A 21,665-nucleotide genomic window follows, 5' to 3' on the forward strand; every position below is an offset into this window, starting at 1 on the left:
ACTGTTTTGCCTGATGAATTCTCTGCTCTTAAGTCACCACACCACCAGATTCCCTGCAAATGTACCCCACAATGCACTCTGACTTTGGCAAGTACAGGGGACTAGCAGATCCCCAGGGAGCTGCAGGGCCTCTGGAGATCTAACCCTCAATTCAGGTTGCCCCTAAGGTAGAAGGAGGGCAGCCTGCTAAAGGCCCCCTTGGGCCAAATAAATGTGAGTGTGTGTTTTAAATGCTTGTCCCCTGGTGCCATAAAGAAATAACACTTGAACATAAATTTAATTCCCTCAGCAAGGCCATTTTTATACTTTCTGCAGAAAGGGTACACTCGCCAGCAGTTTTGCCATGAGAGTAAACCAAACAAAGGAGACAGGGTCATTTATAACCTGATGCATCCACCCTACTGCTGTGTCCATTTTCCATGGGCTGGAACAGGACCTCACATTCTGTATCTGTCCTGATTGGCTAACAACTTAGAACTTTTTAAAACAGGCAAAGGCAGCGGAGAACAAAGGAAGGAAGAAATAACTTGTGGAATGCTGAGAAAGGTAAAAACGCCTTCAAATAAGGAAGAGGAACAAGCTATGACCTGATGTTTGCTTGGACCAGTATAAGCATGCCAGGGCAAATATTGAGGCTAAATTGTGGGAGCTAAGAACATAAAGCACATTGATTTCTTTATTACGGCTACCAGATATTTAAGAAAGTTAGCACAGGTCTTTGAATACATTTTGCTTCTAAGAGAAGTCACTATTTTTAATTAAATGGGGAGGAAGGTCTTTGAAGAGGAACCTCTACTTTACTTTTTACAGTTTGGCAGCTATTGCTGAAGGGGGCAACACTGACAGCCAAGAACAGCCATGAAGAGGGGGGCATTTCCCACCCCCATCCACTGCTGCAGATGCTGAAATGGTTCTTCCTACTGGGACCTGGCAGGTGTGCACTCAGAGAAAGTGTTTGTTGTGCTTTTTGTGGCAGCTCTACCTCTGCTGAAAGTGAGCCTGCACCACTTAAGCTGGAATGAAGGGTGGGGCCCAACTCCCCAACTCCACCCCACACACAGAGCAGTAGTGTCTCAGCAATGGACGACAGACAAGCTGCAGAGTTGCCTTCCCTGGATCCAGGGAAGAGGCTCTGCCCTGAGCCCATTTTGGTGGTAGCAGTCAGAGAGGTATATCCATGGTCCATAGCTGCATTGTAGCTGGGAACCAAAGGACAAAGTCTATATGAACTGAAGGTCATGGGTCCTGTGCCAGGCATGATAGGGAATAAGACTGCATTCCTGGTGGCTCAGGATGAGAAGTTGGTTCACTCCCATTTTCCCTGAAACCTCAGTATACTTTAGTCTTCTTGCCACCTCCCAATCAGGGTGAGTGCGTCCACGCCTTGCCAGCCTATCTAAAGTGGGGCACGTTCTTACTCTTAAGTGCCACCTACTGGACTGCAGTCTGAACTGCACCACCAAATAAAAAGCCTGCTTCCAGAAAGGCTTAGTGTTAGTCCATAAGATAAGCTTCCTGAGACTTAAGCACCCTCATCCCACAGGAGATAGTATGTTGGCTCCTACACCCAGTACATCACTGTAACAAGCAACATCTGAGAAAGCCATCACACAGAAGCTACCCACAACCAAGGAACCCATACAGAGCCTTGGCCCCTTACAAGCACCCAGAAACAAAGCCAAATGATCACACACAATATATGTCACAGTAATACCCTCAAGGAAAAAAAGAATAAAAAGTAAAAGTCTCCTTCAAACAATAGCAAATTGAAATATAAGATGCAACAGCTCCCTCGGATGAGAAGGAATCAATGAAACACCTCTGGCAGTAAGTACAAAAAGCCAGAGTGTCTTGACACCTCCAAAAAAATCACACTAGCACACTAGGTCTCTAGCAAAGGATTCTAAAAAATGGAAAAGTCTGAAATAACAAAGAATTCAAAATATGGATTGCAAGGAAGCTCAACGAAATCCAAGAGTATGTTGAAATACAATGCAAAGAAACCAGACAAATTATTAAGGGTATGAAAGATGAAACAGCAAGATTTAGAAAAAACCAAATAGAGATTCTAGAATTCAAGCATTCTCTAGAGGAATTTCAAAACACAAGTTGGAAGCTTTAATAATAGACTAGACTGAACAGAAGAAAGAATGTCAGCGTTTGAAGACTGGTTGTTTGAATTAACCCAGTCAAACAAAAATAAATAAAAAAAAATTCAAAAAAATGAGCAAAGTATTTAAGAAATGTGGAATTATGTAAAGCAACCAAACCTATGACTGATTCGCATTCCTGAGAGAGAAAAAGTAAAGGTAAGCAACATGGAAAACATATTTGAGGGAAATTTGAGGAAAAATTAAGGAAAGTTTCCCTGATCTTGTTAGAGAAGTTGATATCTAGATACAAAAAATTCAGAGAAAACCTGTGAGATACTGTACAAGACAACCATTCCCATGGCATTTAGTCATTAGAGCATCCAAGATCAAGGCAAAAGGAAAAATGGTAAAGGCAGCTAGAGAAAAGAGCAACACTATCTATAAACGAAATCCTATCAGACTAACATCAGACTTCTCTGGAGAAACCACACAAGCCAGAAGACATTGGGGGCCTATTTTTAGTCTTCTTAAAGAAAAAAAAAATACCAGCCAAGAATTTCATATCCTGACAAACTAAGCTTCATATGTGAAGAAGAAATTAAGTATTTCCCAGACAAGCAAACACTAAGGGAATTAATCACCACCACAATGGCCCTACAATAAATGCTCAAAGGTGTTTTAAACATGGAAATGAAAGAATGGTACTTGCTACCATAAAAGCACACATAAATACAAAGTTTACAGAATGCCTACAGCAATTACATAATTGAGACTACAAAGCAACTACCTTAAAACACTATGACAGGGGCAAAACTTCATATATCAATATTAACCTTGAACATAAATGGCCTAACTGCATCATTTTAAAGATATAGACTGGCAAATTATATCAAAAACAGGATCCAACCTTCTGCTGCCTTCAAGACCCATCTCACATGTAATGACTCCCATAGGCTCAAAGTAAAGAGATGGAGAAAGATCTGTCATGCAAATGGAAAACAAAAAAGAGCAGGAGTCACTATTGTATCAGACAAAACAGACTTTAAACCACAAGAATTAAAAAAAAAAAGACAAAAAAGGTCATTATATAAAGATAAAGGATTCAATAAGATTTAACTATACAAAATATATGTGCACCCAACATGAAGCATCTAGATTTATAAAACAAATACTACTACACCTAATAAAAGAGATAGTCATACAATAATATTGGGGGAATTCAACACTCCACTCACAGCACTAGACAAATCAAGGCAAAAAACTAATGAAGAAAATTGGGACTTAAATTGGACTTTTGACCAAATGTACCTAATATACATCTAGAGAATACTCTACCTAAGAATCACAGAGTATACATTTTTCTCATCGGTGCATGAAATATTTTTGAAAACTGACCACATGCTTGGTCATAAAGCAAGTCTCAACAAATTTGAAAAATCAAAATCATATCAAGCATCTTCTTGGACCACAGTGGAATAAAATTAGAAATCAATACCAAGAGGAACTCTCAAAACCACATAAGTACATGAAAACTAAACAATTATTTCCTGAATGACTTTGGGGTAAAAAATAAAGTTAAGCCAGGAATTTAAAAAATGGAAATAAATGAAAATAGAGACACAACCTACCAAAACCTCTGGAATATAGCAAAAGTAGTGTGAAAAGGGAAAGTTATAGTGCTAAATGCCGACATAAAAAATACAGAAAGATCTCAAATTAACAACTTAATGTCACACTAAAATAGAAATACAGGAGCAAACAATCTCAAAGCTAACACAAGTAAAGAAGTGATAAAAATCAGAGCAGAACTAAGTGAAATTCAGAACAAAATCACATACAAAGGATCAATAAAAGGAAAAGTGAGTTCTTTCAAAGGATAACCAAGATCAATAGACCACTAGCTAGACTGACCAAGAAAAAAAAAGATTCAAATAAGCAAAATCAGAAATGACAAAGTTGACATTACAACTGATACCAGAGAATTACAAAAAGATCCTCAGAGACTACTATAAATATCTCTATGCACATACTCTAGAAAACCTAGAGGAAATAGATAAATTCCTGGAAAGCATTTGATAAAAACCCTCAATAAACTGTGCATCAAAGGAACATATCTCAAAATAATAAGAGCCATATATGACAAACCCACAGCCAACATTCATGCCAAATGGATAAAAGTTAACAGAATTCTTCCTAAGAACTGGAACAAGATGAGGATGTCCAATCTCACCACTCCTATTCAACATAATACTAGAAGTTCTAGCCAGAGCAATCAGGCAAGAGAAAAAAATAAAAGGCATCTAAATTACAAAAGAAGTAGTCAAATTATCTCTGTTCACTGACAATAGAATCCTATGCCTACAAAACCCTAAAGATTCATCTGAATGACTCCTGGACCTGATAAATGACTTCAGTAAAATTTCAGGATACAAAATGAACATACAAAAATCAGTAGCATTTTTATACACCAACAACATTCAAGCTGATAACCAAATAAAGAATTAAATCTGATTTACAATAATCACACACAAAATAACCCTTAGGAATACATTTAACAAAGGAGTTGAAAGATCTCTACCAGGAGGACTACAAAACACTGATGAAAGAAACTATAGGTGATACAAACAAATGGAAAAACATTCAATGCCCATAGATTGAAATAATTAATATTGATAAAATGACCATACTTCCTAAAGCAATCTACAGATTCAACACAATTCCTATCAAATTACCAACATTATTTTTCACAGAACTAGAAGTAAAAATTCTAAAATTCATATGGAACTAAAAAAAGCCTGAATAGCCAAAGCAGTCCTGAGCAAAAGGAACCAAGTCAAAGCCATCACATTACCCCAATTCAAGCTATAATACAAGGATATAGTAACCAAAACAGCATGCTACTAATACAAAAATAAACGCATAGATCAATGGCATAGAATAGAGAACCTAGAAATAAATCCACATACTTATAACCAACTAATCCTCGATGAAGTCAAGAAAAATAAACAGTGGGGAAAGAAGTGCCTACAAATTTTATTCAATAAATGGTGTTGGGAAAGCTGGCTAACTATATGCAGAAGAATAAAACTGGACCCTGACACAAAAACTAACTTAAGATGGATTAAATAATTAAATGTAAGACCTTAAGTGATAAAAATATAAGGAAAAAAAAAAACTAGGAAAAACAATTCTGGATATTGGCCTAGACGAATTTATGACTAAGACCTGGAAAGCAAATGCAACAAAATAAAACTTGACAATTGGGACTTAATTAAATTAAAGAGTTTCTGCACAGCCAAAGAAACCATTGCCAGAGTAAACAGACAGCCTTCAGAATGGGAGAAAATATTTGCAATCTATGCATCTGACAAAGGACTAACACCCAGATCTGTAAGTAACTTAAACTAATCAACAAGAGAAAACAAGTAGCCCCATTAAAAAGTGGGCCAAGGACACAAACAGACATTTCTCAAAAGAAGTCAGACAAGCAGTTAACAAATATGAAAACATGTTCAGCATCACTAATCATTAGAGAAATGCAAATTAAAACCACAGTGAGATATCTCACATCAGTCAGAATGGCTATTATTAATAAGGCATAAAATAAGACATGTGAGTGAGGATATGGAGAGAAAGGAATGCTTATACAATGCTGGTGGGAATATAAATTAGTTCAACCTGTATGAACAACAGCAGGGATATTTCTCAAAGAATTATAAACAGACTGAGTGTGGTGGCTCATGCCTGTAATCACAGCACTTTCGGAGGCTGAGGCAGGTGGATCACTTGAGGTCAGGAGTTTGAGACAAGCCTAGCCAACATAATGAATTCTTGTCTCTACTAAAAATTCAAAAAATTAGCCGGGCATGGTGGCAGGTGCCTGTAGTCCCAGCCACTTGGGAGGCTGAGGCAGGAGAATCACTTGAACCCAGGAGGCGGAGGTTGCAGTGAGTCAAGATCACACCACTGCACTCTAGCCTGGGCAACAGAGTGAAACTCTGTCTCAAAAAATAAAAATAAAAAAAGAATTAAAAATAGAACTACCGTTTGACCCAGCAATTCCACAACTGAGCAGCTACCAAAAGGAAAAGAAATAGTCCTATCAAAATGAAATCTGCACTTGTATGTTCATCACAGCACTTTTCACTACAGCAAAGTCATGGGATCAAACAAAGTGTCCATCAATGGTGTACTGGATAAAGAAAATGTTGTATATATGTACCAGAGAATACTATGTAGCCATAAAAATAATAAAATCATGTTCTTTGCAGCAACATATACGTAGCTGGAGGCCATTATTCTAAGTGAAGTAACTCAGAAACAGAAAATCAAATAGTGCACATTCTCAGTTAGAAATGGGAGGTAAGGAAAGGGTACATATGCACATAAAGATGGAAAACAACAGACATTAGGGACTCCAAAAGTGGGGAGAGAGGGAAAGGGCAAGGGTTATAAAATTACTTATTGGGTGATATGTTTACTATTTGGGTAATGGGTTTACTGGAAGTCCAAACCCCAGAATTATGCAATACAACCATGTAACAAACCTGCACATGTACCCACTGAATCTGTTTTTGTTTTTTTAAGACTTAAGAGAAAAACAACAACAAGAAGTACAATAGGCAAATAAGAGTTTCACAAAGTGATAATTTCTTTGCCAGAGTAATTTTCTGTGCTATATAAAATACAATTCAAGAACATTTCCTAAAATGGGAAGACTTTAGTCACCAACTGCAAGAGCTCCACAAGAGTTTAGCATCATGGATTTTTAAAAAGTCAGTTCCAGTGCATTTTCTTTGGAACCCCAGAATACCAGAGATAAAAAGAGGGTCCTGAAATACAATAGAGAAAAAAATTAGATCACTAACAAAGCATATAAAATAAGAATAACATTTAACTTCTTAGCAATGTTAGAAGTTGGAAAACAATAGAAGTATATCTAAACCAAATATAAGAGAGGAAAAATAGTTTTTTTCTGTACCCTTCATAGTTCTTAGTTGGGATGGACCCCTGTAATCGAGACAGATTAACAACAGAAAAATAAAGTAATAACATGTATAACTCATGTATACATAGGAAATACCCAAGAGAATGTGAAATCTGAAAGAAGTGGCTTTGACTTCAAGCTTAAACATTATCAGTGGACCCGGCCGGGCACGGTGGCTCATGCCTGTAATCCCAGCGCTTTGGGAGGCCAAAGCGGGCAGACCACGAGGTCAGGAGATCGAGACCATCCTGGCTAACACGGTGAAGCCCCATCTCTACTAAAAAATAGAAAAAATTAGCCGGGTGTGGTGGCAGGCGCCTGTAGTCCCAGCTACTTGGGAAGCTGAGGCAGGAGAATGGCGTGAACCGGGGAGGCGGTGCTTGCACTGAGCCAAGATGGCGCCACTGCACTCCAGCCTGGGAGACAGAGCGAGACTCCATCTCAAAAATAAATAAATAAATATATATACACACACACACACACACACACACATATATATATATACATATATTATCAGTGGAAACAAAGAGGGTGAGAGAGGCCAGTAATGGGAAGATGTCCAGGAAAGACAAAATAAATAAGGATAAGATTTATTTTGTAGATTTAACTCCAGCCTTTTTAATTGATAAGAATCTCTAGTGATTTATCCTTATTTTTATAGTTTCTTCTGTGTCTGCAGTTTATCAAAATAATCAGCTCAAAATAATCCTTCTGCCTAAGAGAGATATTTTGGGGTGACATATCTTGGGCTCCTACATAGACAAATCAAAGATAAACAGTAGAGACAGAATTTTCGGAAATACGGAGGTAAACAGAAGAAATGACTAAAAAGCCCTCTGGAAAATAGAGTAGAAAGGAGAGTAGGGACTGCTGTTTGCTTGTTTTGTTATAAGCCCAGCACAACTGTTTAACTTTTCAAACTATCAAAGGTATAAATGAAAATTGTTTTTCAAAATAAGGTATGAAGCCTGGATTGAATAGTCTTTGAGATTACTGGCAGTTTATAAAGTGTTTGAGTGTATTAGCTGTGTTGCAACTGGCACAGTATAGCATTTTCTTGTGCATAGAAGCATGGAAATTATTTTGTAGAGGCCAAGTGGAGTGGGGGAATTCCCCTTCATCCTCTGAAGGTTCACTGAAAAATCAACTCACAAAAGAAGATTAACTGGATAAAAAGCATAAATATTTATTAATGTTCACACAGGGGAGAACCACAGAGTGATTATCCCATATCCCAATGTAGCCCAGACACTTATATAACCTTATTTCAGGGTGGGGTAAATATAAGTAACTCTACTGAGGGCCAATGAATGATTTCCAGGGAGAATGAATGGATTGAGGAACAGAGATTAACTTGTAAATGGTTCTCTTTAGAAATGGAATGAACCTGAGAGACATATGTTATCTTGTTAAGGAATCTGTTCAGGTGTGATGTAAATTCTTGGTCTCCTTTTCTGGAGTAGATAGTGAGAGAACAGGGAGGGAAAGGAAAAACAATTGTTCTCCTTAGTGGGTCCATGAGGTCTTTATGTAGATAGGGAAAAAGTCTCTTCCAGTGTCTGTTGATTGCTAAGGGCCTTTAATTCAAAGTGCTGATTATACCAGGGAATAATTTTTGGGGTGAAGTTTCCTTCACTCCTTCAAATGTTAATATAAGGTGTGATTCTTCTCCAAAACAGCACAATGATTGTTAAGTGCCAGGCATTTAAAATAATTGATAATTGATTAGCACAATAATCCTGCATGTTAGTTAAGATTTAGAAACGGATTCAGCAAGATCAAGCTACTTGTCCATGCTAACAATTACTTAATGGCAGAGAGGAGTTTTTAAATAGGTTAATTTGACTACAAGATCCAGAGTACTGTCTATAACATAGACTGCTACCCGACCTTAAGATACTATACAAATATAATATATAGGAGCTGTTTAGGCTTTGTATGTAAGATGATGAAAATGTACCCTTAGTGGACACAGTTTCAGGCACTACAACCTTCCAGGTGACGCTAAAAGCAGCCAAGTGAAGAAAAAGAGAAAAGAGTATACACACACACAAAATTAAAACACAGACATATAAACACATTGGGGAAGAATTTAAATGATGACAAAGCCTAAACAAAGAATAATTACTATTATAAAGTATGGATAGCACATGTAGAAAGATACTTCAAATGACAAATGATCTCTTTACTCATTTTCTTTTCTTTTTTGTTTTTTGAGACGGAGTCTTACTCTCTTGCCCAGGCTGGAGTGCAGTGGCACGGTCTTGGCTCACTGCAACATCTGCCTCATGGGTTCAAGCGATTCTCCTGCCTCAGCCTCCCAAGTAACTGGGACTACAGGTGCCCGCCACCACGCCTGGCTGATTTTTGTATTTTTAGTAGAGATGGGGTTTCACCATACTGGTCAGGCTGATGTTGAACTCCTGACCTCAAGTGATCCACCTGCCTCGGCCTCCGGAAGTGCTGGGATTACAGGCATGAGCCACCACACCTGGCCTTCTCTATTCAGTAAAACTGATCAGGAGAAATTAAGAATAAGGTCGGGATTTATTATAATTTTATAACTTTTGTTAAGAAAAATTTAGACAAATTAAATTGAACAGAGTTTAACTGAGCAAAGATTGATTCATGAATTGTGCAGCCCCCAAACCAGAAAAGATTCAGGGAAGCTCTGCACTGTCACATGGTTGGAGAGGATTTATAGGCAGATAAAGGAAAGTGATGAACAGAAAATGGAAGTGAGGAACAGAAAGATCTGGATTGGTTGCAAGATCTAGATTGGTTGCATCTTGGTGTTTACCTTATTTAAGCATGTTTTGGAGAGCTGTCTACTTTTGAATGGCTGAAACTCAGTGATTGGTACATGAGTAGGTTAGTCTGTTTACACATCCAATTATGTTACAGTTCATTATGAACAGAGAAACTTTTAGGCCAAACTTAAAATATGTAAGGAGCTTTAGCTTTAGTCTAAACTTAACAATCCCTTCCACCCCCTTGGGGGAACCTCTCAATTTTGAGAGGTTGACCAAAACTAGGTATTGATGTCATTCTGTCACCATGAAAAATGTACTTATTTGTTCTCAAATCCTACTGGGAAGTAGAACAGTGTACTTATCATTGTGCAACAAGAAGTGTCAACAACTACACAGATTATTTTCTGTTCAGCCAATAAGAAATCTAAAGCAAGTTTATTATCTAGTACAACTTTAGCAAAATAATTTGAAGAAGTCTATTGTACAACCATAGCCTTTGCAGGAGAATCTGCTATAGAACCTATTATGAAAGATAAATTTCTAATCATCTCATTTACTCCAAACCATGGAACAAAAGATCCAATACATCATGCCCAGCCAGAAGGGTGAAGGCCTCCTGGCAATGTTCTCTTTAACATTATGATGTAGGTTAAGAGGAGTGGACCAATGTTCTGTTTCTGATTGACAATGGAGCAACAAAGGTACCAATAAATTAAAAATTCTCAACCACACTGAACTTTCATCTTCCACCTATCAAGGCATAAGGTTGCCTTGTATAAGGTCAGCTGTAAAATCCTCCACAAATAAAAGTGTACCCCATGCGTGCACACAAGACTTCCTTTCCAGTTCATGCGTGCACACAAGACTTCCTTTCCAGTTCCATTGCTCATAAAGGCAAGGAAAGAAAATTATTTGAGGTCTCTCATGATAGCAGAGGTGTCTTTGTCTATGATCTTGGAAAAGCTGTCCACATCAGGGCTGCCATCTGCTTCCAGGGAGAAACTTCCATGATTAACTAGACCTTAAGATCTCCAAAGTGTCTACAATTCCGAGAGTCTGGAGGGGCCCCTCTGAGTTGTGAGATTACGGATCCAATAATTGAGGTCTCAAAGTTTTTCTGTAGCATGGGTGGCAAGGAAAGACTTTCTCTGATGCAATTTCCAGAGGACCTGATATGGTTTGGCTGTGTCCCCACCCAAATTCATCTTGAATTGTAGTTCCCATAATCCCCACATGTCTTAGGAGGGACCCAGTAGGAAGTAATTTAATCATGGGGGCAGTTACCCTCATGCTGTTCTTGTGAGAGTGAGTGAGTTCTCATGCATGATATATGATTTTTTTTATTTTTATTTTTTTTGAGACAGAGTCTGGCTCTGTTACCCAGGTTGGAGTGCAGTGGTGTGATCTCTGCTCACTGCAGCCTCCACCTCCCAGGGTCAAGCAATTCTCCTGCCTCAGCCTCTGAGTAGCTGGGATTACAGACGCCTGCCACCACGCCCAGCTAATTTTTGTATTTTTAGTAGAGACAGGGTTTCACTGTGTTGGCCAGCCTGGTCTCAAACTCCTGACCTCGTGATCTGCCCACTTTGGCCTCCCAAAGTGCTGGGATGACAAGTGTGAGCCACCGTGCCCATCCTATCTGATGGTTTTATATGGGGCTTTTGCTCGGCACTTCTCCTTGCTGTCACCATGTGAAGAAGGATGTGTTTGCTTCCCCTTCCACCCTGATTGTAAGTGTCTTGAGGCCTCCTCAGCCCTGCAGAACTGTGAGTCAATTAAACCTCTTTCCTTTATAAATTACCCAGTCTTGGCTATGTCTTTATTAGCAGCATGAGAACAGACTAACGCGGGACCCAATCTCCAGGTTTTAGATTGTGAAGGGTTTAATTGTCCTCAGTTAGTGGATAGTGAAAAGCTTCCTTTACTTGGTGAAAATAAACTTCAGCATAATGCATTAACATCTTGCAGCATTTAGTCATATCAGAGTTTAGGAGTGGAAGACATATGAGTTTCTATTATTAGGAGCATAGGCCTTCCAGTGACTATTTCATAAGGAGTCAACTTATATTTTCCAATGGCAGTGGATTTGATTGTCATCAATCTGCAATACCTTTGGTTAAGGTAATTTAGTCATTTAGTTAGCTTTGTCTAATGCTGTTGTATCTGGAATATCTTATTTAACTGCTTTACAATATGTCCAGTGAAACAAGTATCTTTATCACTAGAGATTTCTCTAGGAATGCCCCATGAGGAAAACATATTTCCCAATAGCCTTTTAGCTACTATTATAGCATCAGCCTTCTTGCATGGGAAAGCCTATATTTTTATGAATTTGTTATCAATATATGTTCCAAAATTGTATGAAATTCCTAAAATTCTGATATATCTTGGTATGTTATCAGTTATAATCATGGTGATTATGTTAAGTTGTAGGCCACAAAAATAACCAAATTTCATTGGCACTTGTGTCTCTAAGATAATTGTAAGTAATTTTTACAGTTAATTGCTAAATTCTGATGCATTTTCTGAAAGTTCTTTATAAGTAAGGAAAATCCTAGAGTATTATGTCTTCAAGGAGGTTCATAGAGAAGACTAAAAAACATGCATTTAAAATGACACTAGAGTGAAATCCCTCTATACTTGTTCAAATGGCCCATCAGGTAGCAGAAACATACCTGAAATTTTTATTGTCTTCCCAGGATTATGGGTTTGACAAAACAAACATTTGTCATATATCATTTTTTCAATTTAGAACAGCCATTAAATACACACACACACACACACACACACACACGAACACACATGTGCACACACATATTTCTTATTTGGTTTATTTTATCTTTTCCATGATGAGTCATGGAGTGCTGAACTTACAATAATGAAAGCTTTAAGGACTCAGGACAAACCGGGCAGATGCATAGGCTTTCCGTGAGTCCATGATTAACAATAGACTTATATCTTCTTAAATGCCAATTTTGTTTCTCCAATTCGGTTGCATAACACTGCTTATTAAATGGGTTATCATAGGTAATTTGACTTGGACCATGGAGTTCATTCAAATTACATATCTTAATAATTTCAGTACTGGTTGATTTAGCATAAGAATCTGGCATAGTATTTCACTGGTATTCAATTAATTCTTATCCTGCTCGAGTTAGCAGTTTTATACAGAAGTCAGTCTCCTCATTAGAGTTCTGGGAACTATTACACAGTTCAAATGATATGATCCTAAAGTTATGAGAAACCTATATTCAAGACTGCTTGTCTTATTTTATCCTCTCTATGAACCTTCTTGAAGACATAATACTCTAGGAATTTTCTTACTTGTAGCAAGCTTTCAGAAAATGCATCAGAATTAAGCAATTAACTGTGGAGATGACTTAACATTATCTTAAAGGCACAAGTGCCAATGAAATTTGGTTATTTTTGTGGCCTACAACTTAACATAATAACCATGATTATAACTGATAACATACTATCAGAATTTTAGAAATTTCATACAATTTTGGAACATATATTAATAACAAATTCATAAAAATATAACTCAAAAAGGGTTAAACATCATATTGTATTTGACAATGCTTCCCATATAACTTGGAGTGTCAAATGAGCCGGTTTACTGTCTCTCCTTTGGATGCTGAAAGGCCCTCTGTAACATCTTAAATTGAGTTTGAGGTCAACAGACTTAATTTTAAAATTTAATTTCAATTTTGGGAAGCCTGTCAAGTAAGTCAAAGGTTTAAAACACTTAATAAAAATAAAATCACGGTCACTGTAAAATAATAGTCATTAATTTATCCAGAGTACTAATTAAAACGCTGTTAAAAAGCAAAAATGTTTATTTTGTGATGGAGAGGAAACTCAGTTTTCTAACCAATCAAAAGACCTCATAAAGACAGCATGAGACAGAATCTATCTCTCCTTTTCCCTCCTTTTTTGCAGTTTGCTCAAAAGGTGAACAAAAGTATTTTACTTTATTTATTTAACACTACACACAATTCTTGCTTGAAAGACAAAACCAAATTTTACTTTTGTATTAGTGTATTATAAATACTAATCTTAAAGCTATTTTAATAAAACCTTATGAACAAACTAATGTCAGTCAGCTTTTGATCACATAAGATCTTCACAAACCTTTATAATCTTACAAATTTTTTTTCTATTTTCTTTTTTCCCAACTTTCGATCTCATTTGGTTTCATCAGTATTTTTTAAGTTTAAAACAAGTTCAAGTAAATTTGTGTATGTGTGTGAGACAGAGTCTCGCTCTGTCACCCAGACTGGAGTGCAGTGGTGTGATCTTGGCTCACTGAAACCTCTGCCTCCTGGGTTCAAGTGATTCTTCTGCCTCAGCCTCCCAAGTAGCTGGGATTAGCTGGTCTTGAACCCCTGACCTCAAGTGATCCACCTGTCTTGGCCTCCCCAAATTCTGGGATTACAGGCATTGAGCCACAATGGCTGGCCTAAAGTAACTTTTTAACTATACTTTTTTCATCAAGCACACATGTTTATGCCTTTACAACTCTCCTCACCAAAAATATGTCTTGTTTTTCTTTATACACTCTGTATACAGAATTGTTTCTCTTATATCTAGTTGTTTTAATTACATATATCAACTACAAATGTAACTCTTAGTAATTCTACTTTTCTTTTTTTTTGAGAAGGAGTCTCACTCTGTCACCCAGGCTGGAGTGCAGTGGTGCAATCTCGGCTCACTGCAACCTCCGCCTCCTGGGTTCAAGCAATTCTCTGCCTCAGCCTCCCGAGTAGCTGGGATTACAGGCACCCGCCACCATGCCTGGCTAATTTTTGTATTTTTGGTAGAGACAAGGTTTCACCAAGTAATTCCATTTTTTAGTGAAAATCGAGATACCAAGTAATTTTAAACTGTTTTATATCAGGATTTGTAGATTTAAAAAGCCATTTAAAAATTTTTAGAAAGTCATTTTCCTTATTTGTTTTGTTTATTGATATCTAAATATATTTAGTTTTTAAATACCATATAAAAATAAGATACCAAAGTATGTAAACTTAAAATTATGGTTAATAATTGTTTTAGTATTTTAACTTACCTAGAAATGACTCAGACAATTTCGTGACTATGTATTACTTAATATTATATAACATAACTTAAAACAATTTAAATGAGTGAAAAATAATTGAAAATATGACACAGGCACCCTTCTTAATGTGTCCCACAGTTTTCCTGGGTCCCAAGTACCTACATGGCACCCAAGGATGGCTATAAAGGCCAGGGTCTATCTGCATCCTAAATTTACATACCAGGTGTAGAGCTCAGGACAGAGCATAGAGCTGTGAAAAAAAGATGCCTGGAGGATCTGATTATTCTTAGCATGGCCAGGAGGCAAAATTAGGCCAGAGAGGATGAGGATTGGGCTTTACTATGCCTTATAGCTGGTGGTCTAGGCACTGAGGATATGTCCCCAGTTCTCAACACATCAACCCATCCAGACCCCAGAATCCAGTCTCAAAACCAAAAACATAAACTCACAGACAAATCAAGCATCAAAAATATTACAGAAGCAGCAGTTTTATGACCTTAGAACATGTAGCAGAGATGGCACAGAACTGTCTGACCAGTAAACAGAGGCAAACATATCTGAATTATATTTAACTGACAATTTTAGAGTCATTTCTATTTTATTTTGATAATTTTAAAGCTAGTTTTATTTGCCAAATATCACATACACACAATACATAAAGACATATAGACATACAAATAAACAGACAGAAGCAGATCTTATAGCTTTCATAGAGAATTTTCATTTGCCGGTTTCCAAATAGTTTTTCTTTTTCCCATTCAAATGATCAATTTCTAATTACCTGTTTCATTGACCTAAGCAACTGTTAGCTAAGCAATACTAAATTTGCATTTTTAAAGGGATGACTCTTACGTGAAACAAAGTAGAAAATTTATAACTCAAAAGTATAGATCTGAGTCTCCAGCCCTAAATATTGTACTATCATTTGCTCAAATCAAAAAAAGAAAACAAGAAAAAAAAGGTTGTAGGTAAAGATCCAGTTAAGATAAAGATGACCTGAGGAAAGTATCTTAAACAAAGGTAAGTCTTTTTATATAAATTTAAAACAATGGTAAGAATTTCTAGTCATTTAGTCCTCCCTCTCTTTCCCAGGGTACAGAGGCAGGCAGGCCCCCTTCAAATGGTGATCTTTTAATAGATACCAATTTCTTTTATAAAAAGATTTCAAATTATCCAGCTAAAAGCCAGAAAGGTATATCTTGGAAACCAATTTAGTTCAATAGGCAATCTTTTAAACTTAGCTACTATTTCTTAGCTAAATTTACTGAGTTCAGGGTGGAGCCAATTAAAGAATAGGGCAAAGAACACATTCTCTATACATTAACTCAGCATGGATAACTCTGAAAAAGAAGTAAGCCTGCTTTACCTGAAGGCCTGCCTTTTATAAATAGTTTATCCAGGATAGCTTTGTTTTAGCCTTTAGGATTAGCTAGTAACTAAGCCAGAAACTTAGCATATTATTTTTCTTATCAATTGGGCACTTACAATGTTTACTTGCCTTTTATAAAGTGTCTTCTCATAGAGGGAATAAAAATATTGAAATCTTTTTTTTTTTTTTTTTTTTTTGAGACGGTATCTCGCTCTTGTCCCCCAGGCTGGAGTGTGATGGCATGGGATCTCGGCTCACTGCAACCTCTGCCTCCTGGGTTCAAGTGATTCTCTTGTCTCAGCCTCCCGAGTAGCTGGGATTACAGGCACCCACCACCATGCCCAGCTAATTTTTGTATTTTTAGTAGAGACAGGGTTTCACCATGTTGACCAGGCTGGTCCTGAACTCCTGACCTCAGGTAATCCACCTGCCTCGGCCTTCTAAAGTGCTGGGATTATAGGTGTGAGCCACTGTGCCCGGCCTGAGATGGAGTTTCATTCTTGTTGCCCAGGCTGGAGTGTAATGGCACGGTCTTGGCTCACCACAACCTCCGCCTCCCAGGTTCAAGAGATTCTCCTGCCTCAGCCTCTCTAGTAGCTGGGATTACAGGCGAGTGCCACCATGCCTGGCTAATTTTGTATTTTTAGTAGAGACAGGGTTTCTCCATATTGATCAGGCTGGTCTCGAACTCCCGACCTCAGGTGATCTGCCCACCGTGGCTTCCCAAAGTGCTGGGATTGCAGGCGTGAGCTACTGCACCCTGCCTTTAAAATACTGAAATCTTTTTAGAAGCTTTTGCACATCAACAGGCATCCCTGGGTTAATCACATCAACAAGCATCCGTGGGTTACCCTATTTCAGGAGCCCTCATTTAAAAAATATACTTCTTAAAGTCCAGTGTTTTTCATTTGTAACATCCACTGTCCTTTTAAATTATTCTTAATCAGATTTCACCATTTCTGTGTTTGCTGTTTCTGAGATCTAATACATATACATGTATCGGTAGATGTTGCCACAAGGTGGAGTAGTCAGTTCTTCAGAAACTAAGGATCCTGTTTATATTGAATCTTGGCTTTGGCTCTCAGATCCACTTGATCAATGTAGCCAATGATGTTTCCCTACCTAAGCATGCATGAACAAGAAACAAAGTGAATAGAACACAAACATCTCTGTGAATTTCCTAAAGCCACAGTTCATACCTGCTGCAGTATTGCCATTTACTGCCAGTTTCTATCTGACTCAGACATCTGAAGCCTCTAACTGTATCCAAGCCAGTTAATTATCAGATCTGATATAATAATCCAGGACTGATCCTGGATCCAGTCCAGTTTCTACAATGACTTCTGAACCCAATTTGGTTAAAAAAGTTTGCTCAAACAAATTTACATAGCCGAAAACACAAATCCATAGAGCTGCAGAATCTGAGCAAGAACTTACTCATGATCCTCAATTGATGTGAGAGAGCAATGAACACAATGGGCCCAGTAGGTACATTGCTTAGTCACTTAATGCTCCTGGGATTGCAGGAAGCTCCACTTTGGGTCTCACTTCTGATGCCATCTGTTAAAAGAAAAACTTCCTAGATGCAGTGGCTGATACTTGTAATCCCAGCACTTTGGGAGGCCAAGGTGGGAGGATCACGTGAGGCCAGGAGTTTAAGACCAGACTGGGCAAGAGTCTGGGTGCTACAGAAATTAAAAAAATTAGTCAGATATGGTGGCACACACCTGTAGTCCCAACTATTCAGGAGGCTGAAGCAGGAGCATCACTTGAACCCAGGAGTTTGAGGCAGCAGTGAGCTATAATCATGCCACTGCACTTCTGCCTGGGAGACTAAGTGAGACCCTGTCTACAAAACAAAACAACAACAAAAAACTTTAGACAAATTAAATTTAATAGAGTTTAATTGAGCAAAGAACAATTCAGGAATTAAGGAGGCCTTTGAACCAGAATAGATTCAGAGAGACTAGGACAGCCACATCATCGAAGGGGATTTATGGACAGAAAAAGAAAAGTGATGTGGGCTGGGCATGGTGGCTCACTCCTGTAATCCCAGCACATTGGGAGGTCAAGGTTGGTGGGTCACCTGAGGTCAGGAGTTCCATACCAGCCTGGCCAACATGGTGAAACCCCGTCTCTACTAAAAATATAAAAATTAGCCAGGTGTGGTAGCAGGTGCTTGTAGTCCCAGCTACTTGGGAGGCTGAGGCAGAAGAATCGCTTGAACCCGGGAGATGGAGGTTGTAGTAAGCCGAGATCACACCATCGCACTCCAGCCTGGGCGACAAGAATGAAACTCCATCTCAAAAAAAAAAAAAAAGAAAAGACAGGCACAGAAACAGTTTATTGGTTACAGCTTGGCATTTGCCTTAATTGAACATGGCTTGAATAGTTGGCCACCTTTGATTAGCTGAAACTCAGTGATTGGTAGAAGAGCAAGTTATAGTCTATTTAAACATTTAATTAGGTTATAGTTCACCATGTACAGATAAATCTTTAGGTCACGTTTAAAATATTTAAGAAGGCAGGTTAAATTCAGTGACTTTCTTAAGATCTCATGGTACATTGGAAGCTGGGATTGAGGTTTCTGAGACAGAATGCCTGGGAATCCTAAGTTCTGCATAACGTGTGTCAGGTTTCCTACTTATTTTCCTTTCTATATTTTCCTCCTTAACACTTCTAATTCATTCTATCTCTGGCTTGCAATTTAGTTCCTACTTGCCCACACCACTGAATCTCCACTGCTGAGCCACAAAAATAGCTCTTTCTCTGCATAGCTGAATTCTTTTCTTTCCAAAAACAGTTGTGGATAGAAGCATCCATTTCTTCACAGTAAAACTCTAAACCTGGGCTGGGCTTGTCATGCTTGTAATCCCAGCACTTTGGGAGGCTGAGGTGGCAGGATTGCTTGAGGACAGGCCAAGAGATTGAGACCATCCTGGGCAACATAGTGAGACCCTGTCTCTACAAAAAATTTTGAAAATTAGCTGGGTGTGGTGGTACATACCTGTAGTCCCAGCTACTCCAGAGGCTGTGGAGGGAGGATCACTTGAGATCAGGAGCTGGAGGCTGCAGTGAACTATGATCATGCCACTGCACTCCAGCCTGGATGACAGAGCAAGACTACATTTCTAAAAGCACAAAAACAATAAAACCCAAACCCTATCCACCAGTCTGTTCTCTTGCCTCAAGGCTCTAATAACACAATCACAGAAGAGTTAAACTTTCAACATTTTCACAAGTCTGAGGTACTCTTTCATATTTTTTTGTTATCTTATTATGCTAAGAATATTTAAAACCCATAGAAAATTACGTGGATAATTATTACTAAAGTCAACAGTGGTTTTCTTCTCTTATATTTCTTAACCTTAACCATCTTAATCTAATTATGATAATTCTACCTAAGTAAAGATTTATTAGTTAGAGTTATACTTTCCTTCTTCTTTTTTAATTCATACCCTCTGGAGCTATAATGAATAGGGAAATGTTTGTAGGTTAGAAACTGATACCTAACCAGGCTCTTTCTGCTCACACACAGTAAGCCAATCACTGTAACAATGGGTTTTGCAAAAGAGAAAGGGGTTATTCATGAGGCAGCCAAGTGAGGAGGTGGGAGACCAGTTCTCAAATACATTTCCCCCAAAACAGTACTTGAGGGTACTTATGGAATAGAAAGCCAGGTGGTCTAAAGTGTGGGAAAAGGTGATTGGCAAGTAAGAAAAGTGAGGTATTTAGGGTTTCTGTGCAAGTATAATCAAGCTACATGACTGTTCACTGGACACATGTTCAGATAATGGCATTAGCATGATCTGAAAAAGGAGTTTTTGGTCATCTGATGTCAAAAGGTTACCTCTTGAGCATTTGCACAAGCCTGATTGAAGGGTTGGTGATCTCAACTAGTTTGAACTGGACAGGAGCTGTCCCTAAGTTTCTAAAAAGCAACTTTAAGCAACCATTACTATAATGATCCACAGTCAGAAATGTTATCAACAAGGAAGTTAGTCCAAGATTAAGTATGCATTGTTTGGCTATGTGGCTTGCTAGTGGGAGTTCTAAGATCAACTAGAAGTAAGTGATTAAAAGCAGCCAAGGCTGCTTAAGTTTGGCAGGCTTAATCAGGTTAGCCCTGAGTTTCAAAATGCGGAGGGTGAAAAAAAATCAAATAATCTGGTCAATCTACTGATTAGTCAGTGAGTTCTTGCATAGTTTGGAATTTGGAATCCCTTCATTAAACTGCATCTCAGAATTCTGCAGGTTTCATGACTCATCAGCATCTCTGATATCCAGAAAATCTTAGATGCATTCTGAATTTAGGAAAGAGAGAGAAAAAAAGGAAACACCAAACACCCTGCCCCTTGCCCCACAACACCCATATCTTCTTGACAGCCAAGTAGAAAATAACATAGAAAAAGTCCTCAGATAATCATTCCATTTCTGGAATGATTCCAAATCTTAGCACTTTATCTGTTTTTGCTTGTTGTCACATCCTATGAGCATTGTCTAAATGTTGTACAGCTATTAGATTACCAGAAAGATTGAGTTGGAAACATTAGGGCAACATATAGTCCCTTCTTTAAAGGGCACTGAATGTTGGTTATAACCAGAAAATATGGAGCCTGGATCTATCCTCTGAGATTAGAATTTTATAAAATGCCCTAGTTATTAAACTATTTTAAAAGGCATAATTTAGGTGAACTTAACCTAGACTTTAAGAACAATAAGAAGAATAAAATAAAACTTCTTGAAAAACATTTTAAAATAAGATGCTGTTCTCAGATGTATAAAACTATAATTTCCCATAGAATAAATGATTAAAAATAAAAATACTCCTTTTACTTTAATCATTGATGCCACGAAACTATTTGGGGAATGACAGGGTTAAAAGTTAAATATTATCTGAAGCACAGCCCACAAATAAGTTTTCTTATCATATAACCATCTCTTTTCTCCTCATTTCCTGTTTTATTTTTTCTCTAAAGCTCTTATTTGCTTCGCTGACCATCACTTTGGGTGGTTTAAATAAAATGGAATTAGATGTAATAAATTGCCGAGATGTTCTGCTTGTTTATTTTATTTTGGGTTTTTAAAAACTATTTATTTCATAAATAATCACATTGTATTTATTACTTATGCTAAACACCATAGGAGATAAAAATTGAATATGGCACAGATTATATCCTGAAGACACTCATATTCACCCACTGATCATCTTTAAAAAAACTATTTGCAGCAGTATTATTTCTTGCCAAATACATCATCTTTAGTCTGTAATTTGTTCCTCTCTGACTGCATTATCAAATCTGTGCCAGCATCAAAACCTCCTTCCCCACAAATGACTGGTCATTGAAAACATACAAATAAAGGAAATTGAATTGTTTCTTTCTTTCTTTTTTTTTTTTTA

This window comes from Piliocolobus tephrosceles, chromosome 12 (genome assembly GCF_002776525.5).
Source record: "Piliocolobus tephrosceles isolate RC106 chromosome 12, ASM277652v3, whole genome shotgun sequence".
Lineage (NCBI taxonomy): Eukaryota > Metazoa > Chordata > Mammalia > Primates > Cercopithecidae > Piliocolobus > Piliocolobus tephrosceles.